The 8886-nt window shown below is 34.0% G+C and overlaps 1 non-coding gene across 1 annotated transcript; it reads right to left on the reverse strand.

Moving 5' to 3' along the window:
• Positions 1 to 3704: 3704 nt before the first annotated feature.
• On the reverse strand, positions 3705 to 3777 carry Trnaa-agc (transfer RNA alanine (anticodon AGC)). Its single transcript has one exon. It is a non-coding gene; the product is annotated as a tRNA-Ala (tRNA).
• Between the last annotated feature and the right edge of the window lie 5109 nt (positions 3778 to 8886).

Consider the following 8886-nt stretch of genomic DNA (forward strand, 5'->3'; position numbering starts at 1 on the left):
CAACGCTCCTTTGATTCCTCTGGCGTTGCAAGGAATGTGGGTGGCGCTGATTAGTTAACACCAGGTAACCCGTACAATCGATTGTCCTTCTTTTCCATAAAAAAGTATATATGTTATATGTAACATACTAATTAAGATAATGCTACAATTTCAGGCCTGAGTCATCTAGAACAAAAAGAAAAATTGGCTGAAGAATTTGTAATGTTATTAATTTAATCCATATTTGCCCCATTATAAAGTATCATTACTGAAATAAAGTATTATAATTTCCAACTCTGTGCGTGATAAGATACGTGTTAACGCACCATTTACAAGTATTTTGTTCTTACAACCTTCCTTAGTGGGCTATTACGAACAAAATGTAATTATTTTAATGGTTACTTCAATGAGTTATTATAATATTGTAGCTATATCTTTATGTTTGCATCAAATAATATATCGGAGTCAGAGCTGTGTATATTCACAGAGATAAGGAGTATACATATAAAAAATCTATTAAGTTTTAATTAAACAAAATCATTTTTTTATGAAAATAAGGGCGACGAGCAGGACATTCAGCTAATGGTAATTGATACGCCCTGCTGTTTACAATGCAGTGTCGCTAAGGATTCTTGAAAAACACAAAAATTCTGAGCTGCACTACAATTGCGTTCATCACCTCGAGACATAAGATGTGAAGTTTTAAATTCATAAAATTTATATTTTTATAAATGACGTGGAAGCAAGTCTTCCCAATTATATTTTTAACCTTTGCTCGAGACGTTTCTCGCGGTAACGACTGCATATTATTTGCCATTGATACTTTCTGCTCAAAAAGATCTAGTGAATATGCATGAATATTTTAAACAAGTTTGAATATAATTTTTATATAAAAGATTTTCGATGTGGCTCTAGAATATAATTATTACATGTAAAGTAAAATAGATTGCCTTTTTATCAATTTTATTCTGGTGTATTACAATATCATCTTTCATAATGTTGTAGTCTTTTTTTCTGTTCTAGCATTAGTGTGCTCGAAATTATTTATTAATTTTTACACGCTTTTTATAAGCTTCACCTGTATGTATGTTTGTTTGGAACCGACTCATTTGGGCGCGAATTTAACCCACTTTAAACGGCCACGTTCAAACTTTTTGGATTTATCGAGGGCTGATGTACATTAATTTGTTAAAATTTTTCCATTATTCGAATATTTTTGGTAATTTATATATTTTCATATGTCGTCTACATAGCAGGAATTGATGTTAATTTTAAATTTCAACCATTATCTTTATCGATTTATCTATTTATATACACACATCAAAAAGGCTTAGCAACATGTACTAATTTAAATTTTAGGATGGTTTTTCACATTATAAAGTTGTATTTTATTTTTAAAATAATATTTTTAGGGTCCTATGATGTAAAAATAACAGCTGTTGTCTTTATAAGTTCTTTTAATAACAGAAATTAACAATATTAGAATATACCTACTGCAAGAACTAAGGTACATAAGCAACTAAATATTTTTAACAAAATGAAATTTCTTAAGGAAATGAGTTTATTGTGAAAGAATAGGATAATTAAATGCAAAGTATGGCCTCCTCTGCTATTCAGAACTTATCGGCAACTATTATTCATTGAATTAATGAGACTGTTTATGTCATCTTGCGGTATTCGCTCCCAATGGAATTGTATCTATCCTTGAATTCTATCCTTCAGCTGTTGGGTTGTTGTCACTCCGTCCAAGTCCTTCAAAACACATCTCTGGAGCATGTCCCATGCGTGCTCGATAGGGTTGAGGTCTGGCGACTGTGCAGGCAAGGGCAATACCCGGACGTTCTCCGTTGCCAAGTATTGACTGGTTCGCCGAGCTGTATGTGAACGCGCATTGTCATGCATTAACGTAAGATCGGAGCCAAACGTTTGTGCAAATGGATGGACATTAGGTCTGAGAATATCCTCAACGTAATTTTCAGCGTTCGTGTTTTCATTTAAAAAACGAGCTCAATTCGCCTGTTCTTCATAATACCCGCCCATACAATAACTTTTGAGCCGCTGTATGGATGAACTTCCTGAATGCACCTGAGCCTTACAGTATTTCCCGGCCGACGGTACACTCGCACCCTTCTTGTATCAGGCCTAAACCCAAATCACGACTCATCGGAAAACATATTGGCACAAGACAACAATACATTTAACACATTATCCTTATAAACATACATGACTCGGAAAGAAACATTCATATTCATCATATAAATGTTTGCACCTACTGGTATTCGATCCCGGGGCCTCTAGCTCAGTAGGCAGGCTTACTAACCACAGTACTATAGGAGTCGTTTGTTGTAGATTTAAATGATATACAAAAAATACCTCGCAAGGAAATAACATTTTGGTCCGTCACTAGTTCTTAATAATGTAAGATAAATTACTTTTGAGCTTTAGAAATTAAACTGTTTTCACGGCAAAAAAAAACGCCTGTGAACGTGAAAAAGAAATTGTAACTTTTATGAATAAATTTATGACATACATACATACTACAACTCTAATTTCCTCAACCTCATTTCGGTTCACAAAAATTATATACTAATCTGAAGGAACCAAGAAATATTTTGATTCACTCACGCCTGAAACACTTAACAAAATATCGTAGGCTTGACGACAGGTGCATCGCATTAACCTTTCCCACGCACAAAAAACAATAGCGCCTTTATAATATACATATCTTTATCCTATATCGAATAAGAATACTTTTCGTTTCTGATTCGATAAACAGAAAAAAACAAATGTACCTAAAATCATGAAAATATATAGTTCCACGTTACTAATTTTTTTATGACAATAAGGGTCAAGACGAGTTCAACGTTCAGCTGGTGGTAGTTCATAGGACCTGTCCATTACAATACAGTGCCGCTCAGGATTCTTGAAAACCCAATAATTCTGAGCGGCACTAAAACTGCGCTCGCCACCTTGAGACATAAGATGTTAAGTCTCATTTGCCCAGTAATTTCACTAGCTACGGCGCCCTTCAGACTGAAACACAGTAATGTTTAAACATTATTAAAGAAGAAAATTAAAGAATAATAAAGTAATAAAATTGAACAATTTGAAGCGCGTGTTAGAAACGCCTACGATATATTGATAGCAAACTTGTCTCCTTGTTTCACTCAATTTTATTGTTTAATTATACTTTCTATAATAACTATATTATTTAATTTAACGTGTAATAATATTTATTGTTCATGTTATTTTATCAGTATCCTATAGAGCCAGTGTAAATTAATCATTAATATGATTATAATATTACTTTACATTTATTACTTAATTGAAATGATTTGTAAAACGATGAAAATGTAAATGTTGATTTAAAAGATTGGCAATGAGTTTCTTGTCACTTCTTCTCATTTACTCAACCCTTTACGAAGTAGCGGTAAATTCAATAAGAAACGAATTTTTTTTTCAAGAAGTGTCATTTCCGTGACCTACATGAATGAACTGATTTTAATTTGATTTGATTATTTTATTAATATTCAAAAATTAAACCTATCTTTGTAAATTTTAATTAATTACAACTGTGCAATGTTTTATGTGCGGTTTTAGAATTATTTCAATTTTTTAGACGTCATTTTAAGTTCATCGAGCAGGCGTACGTATTTCTAATTAACAGTAGGAGGAATCTTAACTAATTTATAATGTTTATTTACTTATTTACAACAAAAAGAATTTGGAGGCGCCGGGTATTGATCCCGGTACCTCTCGCATGCTAAGCGAGCGCTCTACCATCTGAGCTACGCCCCCGTAGTGAAAGGGATTCAAAAGCTCGTATATACAAATGAATGGCTAAAACTCATTTTAATTGCACAGTAACAAGAGTGATTGTAAACCAGATTACGAGGTCATGACTTTGTATGTAATTCGAGTGCTGGTCAATATTTGACGCAAGTAAGAAGAAGGACCTGAGAGATCGAGCTGGGCTTGGTTTAAAGCTAGCAAAAGTGTTTTTCCAGAAATAAGACTCGCAAAGTCTTCAGTTTTTTGCTCGTGAAAAGTATCTCATTAGAGCTACTTGCTTAAAATATGTGTTATATACAAAAATTTACTATTCTTTATGGCTATTAATTTATCACTATTAGTAACTCCTTATATTTTTTATAACCGACTTCAAAAACTAAAAAGTATAAAATAACTAAATAAAAATTTAATTTAATACACATCTACATCTACATACAACAAACATTTTCATAAAAATTGTTCATAAAATGAAAACTACTGGGCCAAACTATGTAACAATGGGACCGTCATCTTCATTTCAGCCGGAAGACGTCCACTGCTGGACAAAGGCCTCCCCCAAAGATCTCCACGACGATGAGTCCTGCGTTGCCCTCATCCAACCTACTCCGCAATACAACCATGGGACCAAATGGCATCTATTCCGCATCGAACCAAAGAATAATTACGTAAATCGGATCATAAATCTCAGCGTAATCGGTGTACATACATAAAAAAAACCGATCGAATTGAGAACCTCCTCTTTTTTGAAGTCGGTTAAAACCAGACTTAATAAAATCTTTACAATATTATTATTCTTTATGTATATATAAAGCTTATAATAATTAAATAATTAATTAAAGCAATATATTAGCGAACACAATACATTCAGATACACCCTCGAACACACACATGCACACATCGTCACGCAAACAAACCATCACTTAATTGGTGTTAGGTAGGTTCCTACTTATTCATTGTATGTATGGAAGAGCGGGATCTTCTGACACAGGTTGTGTCAACTAAGAGAAGGTCTGTATCCATTAATTCATGTAATATTTTCGGTACCAATAAAGATATTCGAATTTCTAGATTTTGAATATAAGATTATAAAGTGAATAACAGTGGTAGGCTCCTTTGCACAGGATGCCGGCTAGATTATGAGACTTAACATCAAGGAGACGAGCGCAATTGTAATGCCACTAAAAACTTTTGAATTTTTTAAGAATCCTGAGCGGCACTGCAGTGTAATGGGCAGGGCGTATCAATTACCACCAGCTCAACGTCCAGCTCGTCTCGTCCTATATTGTCATAAAGGAACCAGTTGGAGGCTTCTATGCAATGGATTCTGGGTAGGGGTGGGTACGACAGCGGCGCCGTGCAGTATTAATGTGCAAACTATTTGTCTTTTGGTTGAGCGGCGCCATAGTTAGTGAAATGATTGAGGTAGTGAGACTTAAATAAGGCCCATTTTTTATGGAAAAGGAGGACAACCGAGCGTACGGGTCACTTGGTGTTAAGTGATCATCACCACCAACATTCTCTTGCAACACCAGAGGAATCACAGAAGCATTGCTGGCCTTTACGGAAGGCGTACGCGCTTGGCAGTCGCTGGATATTTCGAGACCTAGTATTCCGATACTAGGCGAGGCTGTAAGGGAAGTGTTGTCGAACAGCGCGGCGCTAGTGGAAGATGAACGCGCAAACTTGAGGCTTCTGGGGGTTAAATAGGGCATGGTTCAATTTACCCCATTCCGCGACATTCTCGAGAGAGAAGTTGATAGAAGACATATGTTTGTCCCGGCACTGGCCGACGATTTCCCGAAAGAAACCTGCACGGCCCGTGTATACGGCATTACCAGTGCTATCGTCTGCATTGCAATGTATGTTGGAGGTGTCCAACATATCATAGATATATATCCAATATATCAAGAAACAGTGTAATAAAATATAATGTTTCTGGAAATATTTTAAGCTGCAGAGATGGCTTAACATTATCGTAATTGCAAATAAATCAGTTAATTTACCCCAAGGAAACATTATTCGCTTTCTGTTTACAGTGTCGCGTAACTTACCGTAAAGAAAAAGTTAAATTCCATATTATGAATATTATTTTTATATAAGACACTTTAAGTCTATTTAAGGTGGCGCTAGTCGGTCATTCTTCCATTCAAATGCAGAAAGGTGATTACTATTTAGTACCCCGATTGACGGTGTACGTTTAAAATGAAAAGTAATATTTATTTTTCTCATTATTATAATCAATCCTTGTATGGATACAAAGATGTAAAAAAAATATATGAATACCATATATTTAACGCATATTTGGGCGTAAATAAACAACTTATAGAGTTTAAATTGGCAAAACTCTCACCATACAGGGATAGAATAATTATATAAAAATTCAAATAATTTTATTTTGTACAGGTACATTTACTAGTATTATCAAAATACATTGGTGATCACTGGCGGATAGAAGAATAATGTTAGATCTTTTGTTTTTACACAATATTTTGAGCGGTAATATAGATTCACCATACTTGCTTTCAAAATTAAAAATAAACGTTCCCCCAAAATAAATAAGAAAAAATGCCTATTCGTTGTTTGTAGTACCACAATCTAGGACTAATCTGGGTCAAAACGTAACTATTTATAGGCTCTGTAGGTCATATAACTCACTAGCCAAATCGCAGAACATTGATTTATTCATTCCGCTTGCTCAATATAAAAAGAAAATACTTAATTTACACACGTGACGTAGAAAACTTGTTTTCATATATCATTTAGATTTTTCTATTATATATTACAATATTTATAGATTTTAGTTTTCAAATTAATGTATTATAAACGTAGTAAAAATTATCAGTGCTGTGGCAGCTTACAAGTGAATTAACTCTCATCCATATAATTATTATACTTTAAGTTTTAGCATGTAAAGAGTGTAATTTGTTAGTTGCCCAAATAAATAACAAATAAATAAAATAACTATACGCCCAATGGCATGTTTTTAAAATTTTACACGCTTGTTTTCGTGTAATATCATCGTCATTCATTCATGATACCCACGGATTATACCGGATTTTGTGCACTTGAGCGCACTAGCTTTTACTGCTCTTTATAGCATGCATTTTATCCGCGCCCAACAACGATTTCGAGCCGTCGACTAGTGTACCTATAACATAAACAAATGCATAATATTTTTAGCTCCTCAGCACAATTCTGCATCACGTGAAACCATTTCATTTCTCAGCGTCTCTGGGGTGCAATTGAGTGAAACCAAACTGCACTGCGCTATAATCTCATCTTTTTTTATTTTTTTTTTCTCCTTTATTTAAGGTCGCTTAGAGCAACAAGGTTATCAGCGACCACGAACACAAATACAATAATTATATCAAACTAAAAAGATTACAAAATTTGAGGAATCGTAGAACATTACAATACATATCAGGATCACTTAATATTAGGTATCTATCACTACTTAGGTTAAACATTTGTCTTTCAGAAATATAACTAGCACATTCGCACAAAACATGTTTGACTGTAAATGGTGAGCTACATCTAAGGCAAGACTTAGGAGCGCTTTTCGTGATATAATGTACATGAGATGCATTGGTATGGCCTATTCTCAGACGTGTTAATATACATTGTTCTTTTCTATTAAGTTTTAAAATATATTTGGTTTCACCTTCAAAAACATCTCGCCTGAAATAGTGCAATTTAGAAGTTTCAGTATTCCAATTTTGGTGCCACGTAAGATTTATTACATTGTATAATTCGCGTTTGGCGTCAAGAAGTATGATAGGTATTTCATTACTATTGTAGGGCATCAAACTAGCTTCCCTGGCCACTTTATCGGCTTTTTCATTACCGTCTATTCCCTGGTGAGAGGGTACCCATATCATTATTACATCAACTGATAGTTCTTTCAACTGAAAAACGACAGAGTGTATCAATTATATTAGAGGATTTTCAGAAAAGCAGTTTTGAATAGCTAAAAGGGACGACCTCGAGTCAGTGAAAATCGCATATTTTGGGCTTACGGGATTTGTTAAAATCATTTTGATGGCACAGTAAATTGCATAGGCTTCACAGAGAAATATAGAAAATTGTTAGGTAAACTAATTGCGGTGGAATCTGATTCGATAATAATGGAGCAGCCGGTTCCGTTATCAGTTACAGATCCGTCTGGGTATATTAATTTATAGTCACGGTAATTTTCAAGTAGATCAAAATATTTTTTACGATAAACTAAAGCATCAGTGGATTCTTTACTAAAATTGCTGAGGGATAAATCCACTCTAACATTGTTTTTTGTCCATGGGGGAATAGGATGAATATGTCGAGCAATAATGTAGGTAGGGAAATATTTAAAGTATCCAAGTATTTTTTTAAGCGTAATCTTAGTGGAACTGGCAGTCTTACTTCTGTCTGCAGTAAGTTACGTAGATGTTCGACCGAAATAATATGGTTAACAGGATTTAACGGAGTTGAAGTAACATTATACGCATAAGAAAGACAAAGCTTGATTCTCCTAAGCCACAGAGGAAGTTCACCTGATTCTACAATTAGGCTGTGAGAGGGACTAGTTCTGAATGCCCCTAAACATAACCTTAAGGCCGTATTTTGAATTGAATTTAAACTATTTAGTGAATTTTTATTGGATGAATCATAAATTATTGATCCATAATACGCTTACTAGAACTTACTGTATTAACAGTAAGTTCTAGTAAGCGGATGGCCATCAAGATGTAGTGTTACATTATCGAAGGGATTATTTTGTCTAGAAAATATTATGAACTCTGTCTTAGATTTAGAAAACTTGAAGCCATTTTCGTGAGACCATTTCTGTATGGAACTGAGAGCATTTTGAACCATCTGTATAGATGTATATTTATTTTTACCAATGCAATACAAAGTTAAATCATCAGCGAAAAGCAAACCTTTGACTGGAGACTTTATGACAGTAAGGACATCATTAATAGTTAAAATAAATATAATTACACTGACTACAGAACCTTGAGGAAGTCCATTATCGATTTCAACAGGATCAGAATATTTGTTGTTAATTTTAGCTTTAATTTTTCTATTGGATAGAAAATTATTTATAAACATTGTTACATTTCTTGTAAATTTAAGACG

The sequence above is a fragment of the Leptidea sinapis genome, chromosome 5 (assembly GCF_905404315.1).
Source record: "Leptidea sinapis chromosome 5, ilLepSina1.1, whole genome shotgun sequence".
Lineage (NCBI taxonomy): Eukaryota > Metazoa > Arthropoda > Insecta > Lepidoptera > Pieridae > Leptidea > Leptidea sinapis.